Source organism: Aedes aegypti, chromosome 1, assembly GCF_002204515.2.
Source record: "Aedes aegypti strain LVP_AGWG chromosome 1, AaegL5.0 Primary Assembly, whole genome shotgun sequence".
Taxonomy (NCBI): Eukaryota; Metazoa; Arthropoda; class Insecta; order Diptera; family Culicidae; genus Aedes; species Aedes aegypti.
In genome coordinates this window covers 153,924,474-153,935,564 of record NC_035107.1, presented here as the reverse complement: position 1 = coordinate 153,935,564, position 11,091 = coordinate 153,924,474, and the positions used below count along the sequence as shown (strand labels likewise).

The 11,091-nt window shown below is 42.3% G+C and overlaps 1 long non-coding RNA gene across 1 annotated transcript; it reads left to right on the top strand.

Moving 5' to 3' along the window:
• Positions 1 to 6,691: 6,691 nt before the first annotated feature.
• On the top strand, positions 6,692 to 8,459 carry LOC110678479. The gene is made up of 2 exons (XR_002501654.1): positions 6,692 to 8,200; positions 8,264 to 8,459. It is a non-coding gene; the product is annotated as an uncharacterized LOC110678479 (long non-coding RNA).
• Positions 8,460 to 11,091: the final 2,632 nt, after the last annotated feature.

Below are 11,091 nucleotides of genomic sequence, written 5' to 3'. Positions count from 1 at the left end.
CCCCAGAAGAATTTCAGAACTAAATCCCCAGAGGGATTTCTGGACGAAATTCCCAGAGGAATTGCTTTTGGAAAGCCCCTGAGGAATTCCTGGAGAAAATTCCTAGAGGTATTCCAGGATTAATTCCTGGAGCATTTGGTCAGAGGAGTTTCTGGAGGAAATTATGGGAGAAACTGCTACTGAAAATCTCCTGAGGAATTCCTGACAAAAATCCCCGAGTTCTTGGGAATATCCCCGGAGGAATCTTTTAAATCTCCGGAGGAATCCCTGGAGGAAATCTCAGGAGACATTCTTTGTGCAAATTCCCAGAAAAATTCCTGGAGAAAAACTCCGGAAAAATTCTCTAAAAATATCTCCGAAGAAATTTCTGAAGAAAAACCCCACAGAAATTGCTTAATGAAATCCCCGGTGGAATTCTAGGAGAAAATCCCCGGTGAAATTCTTGGAGGATATCTTCGGATGAATTTTTGGACGAAATCCCTGGAGGGATTCTTGGTAAAATTCACCGGAGGAATTCCTGGAGCTAATTCCCGGAAGAATTGATGGAGGCAATCTTCGGAGCAATTTATGGAGAACGTCCCCGGTGGTGCTTCTGGCGCAATCTCGCCCCTTGGTGCGGGCGCACTGAATGCATGTAGATGTGCCTTCCACAGTCTTGTTGGCGTTGATCATGATCTGCAGCAGTTGGATCTTGCTCGGGAGTGTCTCAAGGCGACACACAAGTTGAGGAATGTTTCCGAATATGCACCGCGACGCGATGGCCAGGCAGCTGTGAATGTACTCTTCGTTGAATGATTGGCCCATTTTGGTAGAGATTCCATTTCCGTTTGCAGCGTGCTGATGATTAGCCTCATGCTGGTCGTTCAGTGCACTCGAAAAGTGCCGGATTTTCAGGAACCCATTCAGCTGAAGATCAGGAGGTGCGACCAGTTGGCCTTTTTCTTAATTAAGGTACACCAAAAAGCGAAAAGAACACCGCATTCCGAGAGGCATCCGTTTCAGGTCGAAAGTCACTAGCTTGAACTCATCAATTGGAGACAGCCGTGGAGTGACCGCTTGCCGCCGCCTCGCTGGTCCTCCCGGAACACGAATTCCCCAATCAGATCTATTGCGGGAAAGGGAATAAATATTGTAAAAAAACAGCAGCAATTAAATATTGTTCCTATTTTTACTTACCTCAAATGAGTAGGAATGGACCAATGCACGATTTCACTAATTCGACGTTTGAGCGGTGCCGTATTCACTCGTTGCCATGGTCCCGTAAATAACACGGCACCGCTCAAACGTTAGATAGTGAACACATGCATTGGTCCATTAAAGACTGTGACTGCTTCAGCGAGAAACATTCGAACTGGTAAACAAACATTTGTCAAACCATTTTTGGAACAGCACAAATCTTGGTCCAAATCTGACCAAAAATAGAACACGCAGCTAGCCTGTTCCAAAAAAATAGACCAGAAAACTGGTATAAAATAAAATTGGAACATTATTTGCAACACCGGTGCAAGCTCCAATTTTGAGCGTGGTCCAAAAATTTGGAACCAACACGGGATTTGGACCACCGGTGAAGTTGCCCTAAGTGGGAGTTGTTTTGATATAAATGAATAATGATATTTTTTTCATCCAAATATGGGTAATTGCAATTACCCATAAATAGGTAAACTTATCTTACTTGTAATATGAGTGAATTCTACCAATTTTTCTCAGTATAATTCACCCATAAAATAGGTTTTGCATCAACAACCCTGTTGTGATTTAGCATACTGTTGAGTAGGCCGTGCTAATCTGGAGGATCATAATTATTATAAAACTGTCAAGCAGTGAAGACATGAAAACTCCACATTGGCGACGAGTGATCCTGCGTGTTGCAGTAAGGAGAATATTCTTCGAATTAAATACTAAGATTCCAGCATATCTATTGAAGAAAATGAAGTAGCCATCGAAATTATGCAGTTTGAAACAGTGTAAGTCGGAACTGAAATAAAAACTCGTTGTAAAACGGGTTGCCGTAGCGACGGCGGAATTGTTCAAGCTCACCTTAAAAGTGGGCTGCCGTAGCGACGGATTTTATCCGTCGGGTCCGGCGGAAACGAAAGCTCGCCATATTTGGGGGCTGCCGTAGCAACAGATTTGATCTGTTGGGTCCGGCGGTGAAAAAAAACAAATCAAGCTCGCCTTAGAAGGGAGCTGCCGAAGCGACAGATTTAGTCTGTTGGGTCCGGCGATAATAAGAACCAAGCTCGCCTTAGAAGGGGGCTGCCATAGCGACGGATTCCATCCGTTGGGTCCGGCGAAATAAAAACGAAAAAGCTCGCCGTAACAGGGAGCTGCCGTAACAACAGATTTAGATCTGTTGGATCCGGCGGAAAAAAAAACAAGCTCGCCTTATGAGGGGGCTGCCGTAGCAACGGATTCTATCCGTTGGGTCCGGCGGACAAGGATATTGCTCGTTAGAAGAGGAAGGTATTATAGAGGTGGACTCAACCTCAACTCAACTGATTATAAATAAAAAGGATTAAAGCTGTTTTGAAAAGGCAAACATTCTAACACATGAGTTTTTGTTAAATATCCTTACAGGTGTTAGCTTCGGCGCCAGGGGAAATCCATGTGGAGATCGCCCAGCGACACTTCGAGGATCGCCTGGCATTGGTGCAGGAACGCGAGTAGTATTTGGTGCCGCGGAGCGGCCGATATCGGAGAAAAAAAAATCAAAATCAAACAACCTCTGAAGACACTGGTCGGGATAGAGAAAGCCCGGGAAGCATGCGAAATATTGTTAGTGTGTAGCAGCGCTGTGAGAACTTTACAGAGACAAGCTCGCCGCAACAATCTTGCAGTTTCGGAACTCTTCTGCGATGTAGCGCCAACGAGTTCCTCGGAGTCTTCAGCAGCAGGGGCTCCTTTACTAGTGCTTTGATAATTTGGTGCAACATGGAGCTGCAATACTTCGCTTCACAGCTGATCAAACACTCTCGAATGATACTCAGTTGGGAAAAGAGGGTGGTGGAAGGCGTCAGAAATCCTTGCACCAAACTAAACGACACTTCTGGACTTCTGGACTACCACTGAGAGCTACGCCTATCTGCCCAAGTACGGTTCATTGAAATAAATGTGGAAATAAGCCATGACGCCACCCATGGAGCCTCCGATCAGCGCAACTTGTCCGTTGAAGCCCATTCCTTCGTCGAGCTTCAAGAATTTCGCGAAGACACCATGTTGGCACTGGCAATCGAGAGGTTGACGGCATCTGGGAAATTCGGCACACATGTCGTCATCAGTGGAATAGCTCCTATCAGGATGTCAGCTAGGATGGAAATGTCAACCTCGAAGGCGAAGCGACGAGCGAGTACGGACTGAACCTGGACAGAGTACCCTACGCATTGGCGCACACGGACGGACACGTAACCAGCCGAATTGCCGTGTTCTTCAAGAGAACAGGAGATGTGGTGATTTAGCATACTGTTGAGTAGGCCGTGCTAATCTGGAGGATCATAATTATTATAAAACTGTCAAGCAGTGAAGACATGAAAACTCCACAAACCCAAATGTGCGTAAAACAACTACCTATTTATGGGTAAACTGATCTTAGCGTGTAGAGGAAAACAATATGCACTCTGTCTCGTAACATATCAAATATGTCTGTAAATATATCAAATTGTGTAATATTTCCATGAGCATTTTGATTAGTATGGAAATTGTGTGCAAGTTTCGTTGAGGAAAACGAGGATAACAAAAACAAACTGTACACGGAGCCACAAATCAACCCAACTTTGACTTCTTTTCACGCAATTCGGCTCTTTAGTGGGATAACCCAAATTTGGGTAAACTGACATATCGTTAGGTAGTTCTCCTTTGACAACAGCGAAAAAACAACTCAGTGCAAAAAAATCTATTCATCGTTAGCTTTTGAAGTCTCCGAAGTGGGTTAAAACTAAAGAGTCTAAATTATAAAGAGACGAAATCTGATCATATTCAAAATAAATCAGCTAGCAACTATGCCAAATCTATTACGCAGCACTGCCAATGTTGAATCCCACGCTAAAAGTGGGTCACAGGTTCTATGTGTTGAGTTTTCACAGGTTCGGGTAACGAATGAAAAATTGACTGAATGTCTGGAAAACCAATGTAATGAGTAGAGCATTCTTTATGCAAAGCATGAAAATTGCAACCGACACTCAAGTCTTCAGAAAATATGCTACTTCAGAAGAAGCAAAATTTTCGTGGGAGGTAACATTTTTGTGTGAGTCGTTTTCAGCTTGTGTGAAAAAGTGTTTGACACATCTCCTGCTCGATTGGAATGACATTGACAGTAAACTTGGAATTCCAATTGGAACATTTCGCTTCTTTGCTTATAGTTTCTTTAGTTAAAACAACTTAACGTTAGGTAAACTCGAAAGAACCCAAATTTGGCTTATTCCATTGAACTTCGACGCTAGGTCGGTGCGTCTCTCTCTGTTTTTGACAACATTGCTGTAGCGAGAGAAGCAAAACAACCCAACCGTTGGTAGAAACTAAATGCAGTTTACCCAAATTTGAGTAAAAAAGCTTATTTTTTGGGTAGTCTGATTTCTCCCAGAGTCTATGAATGGAGAGTTGCGCAAAGAGAACTGGCAACAAGTTCCCCAATCACAAATCATTTAATTATTCTGGTCACCTATTTTACTGTGTGCGCTTTCCAGTGACTTCTCTCAAATGCACTCTCAATTCGAATGTTTTTTTTACAAAGTCGCAAAGAACAAAATTGAAATTGATATCTGATTTTGTAATTATAGAGTAATAACAATGAAATGTTTAATAGAGAAATTCAACAGCACATACGACACACAGCATGAGCTCAAAATGTTGATCTTTTTCGGTTTCCGCGCGACGAGCAACTGAAAAAAATGAATATCTCTTAGCCGTTTGCCCTCTGGGAATTGACCGAAAACAGTCGCATCTTTAGCGTAAACCTGGGTTGAATAACTAATATATGGTTTTCAAACTATCCAATTATGTATAATTTATTAAATTTCAGTTGCATTTCAACTATGAAACGGAGTTATATATTTCCACTGATGGAGGGAGATTACTCACATTATATGTAACAAGAAGGGGGTTCATTCACAAATTATAGGCCCTAAAGAGCAATTATTTTGTTACATCATAGCAATTTTTTTTTTATTTAGTCATGGTAACAATACTTCTCTCGCCCATAAACGTGTTTGTTTATTTTGCTCGATAGGTTGACGATTTGACGGTTCAATAGGTAGACTTGGTTTCAGTTTCAGTCTTCGCGCAACTCTCCATTCATCGACTCTGATTTCTCCGTGTATGACGAGCGTACACACGCTAACTTTGAAGTACCCATTAAATGGGTTTCTTGTACCCATTTTTATTGCTTGTACTGAGTTGTCAAAAAAAGGGTATTATTTTCTGACATTAAAAAGGGTACATTTTACTCTTCTTGAGGAATGACTTCAGTCAGCAATAATGGGTGAAAAAGCCCCTTGTCGTTATTTTGAGCAGAAAGATTGAAATTATTACCACAGACAAACAGACGTCACACTCTCACCGATGTCCATCGACTAGCTTTTTAACGGCCGATTCAAATATATGGTAGGTGGCCAATCCACTACCCGCAGCGCTCGCATCGTTTTCGTTCGCGTTTGACGTTTACACACTACCGCCATCTGTTGGTCCATCGGCCAAACACACCGATTTTAGTATTGGGCGTACATGTCCTCGTGACTATGATTTTGATCGCGATTTGTTCTAAGTGTTACGTCTGTTTGTCTGTGTTATTACCACGAATTATATTTCATTAATTAACTGAAAGCATCATGGTAAGTAGCTATTTCTTGAAGAAACTATTGTGCATCCTGATAAAATTCAGAAACAGAACTTCGCTCAATTTCCTCTTCTTTATCAACGAACTTAAGGTAACACACGATAGACTCATCGTGGCATCCATGAAAAATCTATGTTCAAACTATCGTTGAAAAGAAAATATTTCTGTTTTATATCATATCGGTCATTCGGTGATCTATCGGATCATATGCTTGCTGATAACAGGCATGTTGATGCATGCTGATAACTACAAATTTGATCATTGTTTATGGATAGTGTAACTACCCATGGACGTCCACACATCCTGGGGTGTCGACGTCCATACGCCTCGGCCAGCTCTCCTATGAAGTCACCTCAGGGTCGGCTTTAGACCCGGGAGGACTGAGAAACCCTACACTTACCTGCCAACAATCGGACGAATAAAGGGAAGGCCAAAGTAATCAGAGGGATAATCTCTCACAAACAATAGTTAAGGAAACCAATCAAATTTGATCTAATAAATCTATTGTGGGGTGTTTAAGGGTTAATTACAATTTCTTTGTTCGTTGGGGCCCATAGCGTCGTGGTGTTTGGTGGTGGAGGAAGGGAGGAGATGATGACGTACCTGCTGCAACACGTGCTAGACTTCGTTGGAGAGACGTCGGAAAGAGTGGCGTCGGCATCGCTCGCCGGCGAAGAGTGTACTGGGTTTCGCACTGACGGCCGAATTTGTCGTTTCGTCGGTCATCTTCGCGCCGCCCCGCGGCTTGTTTGCGGCGGTCACTATGGGGATGTGTATCGTACACACTAGGATACACTGGGATAAACTATCACGATCCGAAGCGGGTTTGCAGCCCTTCTTTCGCAGGCCGTTATCGTATGGCCACTGAAGGGGGGGGGGGGGGGGTCCTGGTGATATATGGAAGCACCGTTGCGTTGGAGTCCGTGGGCTCGGCAATTACACACGAAAGAGTCTTCCACACCACGAATTTAACTGTCCGATTTAGCAACTCACTTCCTCTGAGAGGAACCTTCGCTTAACTTGTTGTTTGCTTCCGATCCCAGACTTAAGTCAACGAGCCCCCGTCGATCGATCTCTACTCTCCTTTTACAAGTCCCCCTCTCCATCCCATTCCTCCCGTTGCTCCACTCCCTTCCTCTTTACAATCCTACAGGATTTAGTGTTGTTGTGTTTTTGAAACATTTCAAACCGAGGGGAGTACAATGATTTCTCTAACTGGGTTTTGAATTCAATTTTAGCCTATAGCAGTGGTTCTCAACCTAACTTAACATTGCTTTCTTTTATTTATTTCTTTAATTACTAACAATCTTTTTATGTGAAACACTAACAATAGGATAAGTTTTAGTTATTTAATATCATATGATAAGTTATTTTAACTAATAAGCTAAGGGAATACTAATACAATTATTTATTGAAAACTCAAATTAAGAAGGCCTCTATTGTTGCCGATATCGTCGGTAACAATTCTCCCCTCGCCAGAGGAGAAAAATTGTTATGACAATTTTTCGTTGGAAATCTATTTTAATTCATAACGACTTTCAAAGCACATGACAATTCAGTGACTGGACCTTATCCATGGAACCCCGTGTTCCTTGTTGGTGAATGTCGGTAATTATACTGTTATAAACCATCATCACTTATTTCATTGCTATTCATTTGTGTTGGTTACAGAGTATGGAAACGCAAAACCTTTGTTATCGATTGATTATACTATCACCTCAAGCCCAAAGTTTGAAAAAAACCATCAAATATTTACACTTGTATCTGTATTAATAAAAAAAACTTTAGACGCGTTCGTCATTCCATTTTTATTCTAAGCTCACTAACATCAACCTATTCTAGTTTAAAACCCGGGGAATAAATCTTAACATATTTAATTCTATATCCAGTGACTAATTAGTTAACGTCAGCATGGCATGTAAACCTATAGAACCAGTGACTACACGCACGTCAGCATGGTTTATCTAACCTAAGTTCCAGTGACCAAAAGTTTTAACGTCAGCGTGGAATTGCTATACAGAACCAGTGACTAAATAGTTGCACGTCAGCATGGTTGCCTTCTAATTTCTAGGCCCATCTGCCTTGAAATCACATCTTACTGCTTCTAAATGTCCAACACATAGTTTGTAATTCGAGCTCATAAGAAACTTATTCGGTTCAATTCAAGGTACCCGGGCATTATTCGGGGTCTACTAAACGCACTCGCAACCTCTTTCATTGAGAGATGTGAGTCGTCATTCCACAAAAATTGTGGGGGCTGATGGAAAACGCTATACGTTTGAGCGAAGCTGTGTCTGTCACTCCGTATCAGCTGATTCGACTGAATCGCAGCATATTCAAAACAAAGCTGTATTGATTATTATAACTTCCATTGTATATTTAAATTTATTATTCTAATTTTTGTGTGATTTCCTTATTTGTGAATTCCACTTTCAGGGAAATCTGGATGCCTGTTGGGGCCTGGAGGCTCGCGGAAACCCTTATTCCATCGACTACCTCGAATTCCAAACGATTTTTAAAACAACGATTAAACATCGCTATACCGACTAAAGTGAAATGTGAGAGACTTTTATCTATTTTGTGACTGTTTTACAGTAACAACGAAAATAAATTGGGAAAAGCTGTTAGTGAATACTAAGAAATATTATAGAATTTACTTCGAATTAGTGCCGGTGCAAATTTCTTATTGTGAACCGCACACATCGCAAGTTTGGGGTGGGTTTCGTTACGTCTCTGATATCGGGTTTATTAGGTTGTTGGTGTGGGCTTGGTAAAATTTTATGATGAGATGGGGAATCTACTTCACTAAGCTGGACCACTGTTACAGGAACAGGGTGCTTGTTTGGTCACAAATTGAATCCTAGGAGTTCTCATTTGACTAACCCGCTGGCTCTTGAACGTAAGATACGAAAATTAGCAACTGTTCAGAACTACGGGGACGAAATTTTAATGAAACTGACTCTCACTTCTCATCGAGTGGTAGTGGGTTCTAAAGGGCTATTGAGAGTGTATGCAATTCGCATGGCTAGTTGGGTAAATCGAACTTGGGTAGGTCGCATCGGCAGCGCCTATCTCCCGATGGCTACACTCATATCTCAACACAATTTCGTCGCCTATTCCTCTCTCCTGGTCGAATACTTGGATCGTCATAGTATTCTCAACGCATACGAAGGGTTCTGATGGATATTCCATTATCCTCTCAAGTTGTGGTAGCATTTCTCTAACGCCTATTGTTATATACAGTCACCTAAACCTGGCAAACAAAATGACAATAGAGCGATGCGAATCTGTGGGTGAGACTTTAATACAAGCACTCGATACCAAAATACATGCGCCTAACTCTCACAAAAAACGTGCACCGAATAGCATGATATAGTGTGGTGTCTATGAACAATAGAATACCTTGACTCCCAATAAGCAACGCAATAACCTTTTGTCTGCTCATGATTCTAACAGTCGCTAATCGGCAAGGTCATGCAAGCCGTTCGTGAACAAAACTGAAATCGAGACAAATGTAGGGTTGTCTCGAGTCTCCCCGAGGTAGGAAGAATATTTCATTCCATTGATTGAAATATTCTAACCTATAATAACTTTCGTTGGATCGCCAATTGTAACTACCCATGGACGTCCACACATCCTGGGGTGTCGACGTCCATACGCCTCGGCCAGCTCTCCTATGAAGTCACCTCAGGATCGGCTTTAGACCCGGGAGGACTGAGAAACCCTACACTTACCTGCCAACAATCGGACGAATAAAGGGAAGGCCAAAGTAATCAGAGGGATAATCTCTCACAAACAATAGTTAAGGAAACCAATCAAATTTGATCTAATAAATCTATTGTGGGGTGTTTAAGGGTTAATTACAATTTCTTTGTTCGTTGGGGCCCATAGCGTCGTGGTGTTTGGTGGTGGAGGAAGGGAGGAGATGATGACGTACCTGCTGCAACACGTGCTAGACTTCGTTGGAGAGACGTCGGAAAGAGTGGCGTCGGCATCGCTCGCCGGCGAAGAGTGTACTGGGTTTCGCACTGACGGCCGAATTTGTCGTTTCGTCGGTCATCTTCGCGCCGCCCCGCGGCTTGTTTGCGGCGGTCACTATGGGGATGTGTATCGTACACACTAGGATACACTGGGATAAACTATCACGATCCGAAGCGGGTTTGCAGCCCTTCTTTCGCAGGCCGTTATCGTATGGCCACTGAAGGGGGGGGGGGGGGTCCTGGTGATATATGGAAGCACCGTTGCGTTGGAGTCCGTGGGCTCGGCAATTACACACGAAAGAGTCTTCCACACCACGAATTTAACTGTCCGATTTAGCAACTCACTTCCTCTGAGAGGAACCTTCGCTTAACTTGTTGTTTGCTTCCGATCCCAGACTTAAGTCAACGAGCCCCCGTCGATCGATCTCTACTCTCCTTTTACAAGTCCCCCTCTCCATCCCATTCCTCCCGTTGCTCCACTCCCTTCCTCTTTACAATCCTACAGGATTTAGTGTTGTTGTGTTTTTGAAACATTTCAAACCGAGGGGAGTACAATGATTTCTCTAACTGGGTTTTGAATTCAATTTTAGCCTATAGCAGTGGTTCTCAACCTAACTTAACATTGCTTTCTTTTATTTATTTCTTTAATTACTAACAATCTTTTTATGTGAAACACTAACAATAGGATAAGTTTTAGTTATTTAATATCATATGATAAGTTATTTTAACTAATAAGCTAAGGGAATACTAATACAATTATTTATTGAAAACTCAAATTAAGAAGGCCTCTATTGTTGCCGATATCGTCGGTAACAATAGCAAACAGTTGCACCTTAAGCACCGCCAACACATTTTCAATCGGAAGGATTTTGGCGTGCTCGAATTGACAAATCCTCCGTTGTGGTGAAACTTCTTCCGTCGACGTGATGTTGGGCTGTTTTCAAAAACAGTCGAGATAAAAGCCGAGCCGGCAGAGCAATGACAGTTAGTTCGTTCAAAACTTCGCTTCGGAAGTCCAACCGGCGAACTCCAGATTGGTGCTGCGAAGTCAATATTTACATCGAAGACTAAATTGACTATTCCTTATAACAGGACCCTCGAAGAAGCACAAAAAGCGGCAATTTAGGAGCGATTTTTCATCCGGGATCTGGAACAGGAAGATACGGAGCAAGCGCCACGGATTCAGATGGATCAATGTTATTAATACTCCAATTAGCACTTTATTTAAAAGTAATAATCTAATAAAATTATTTTCATTAGACTCTTATATGTTGTGTCGTCGGA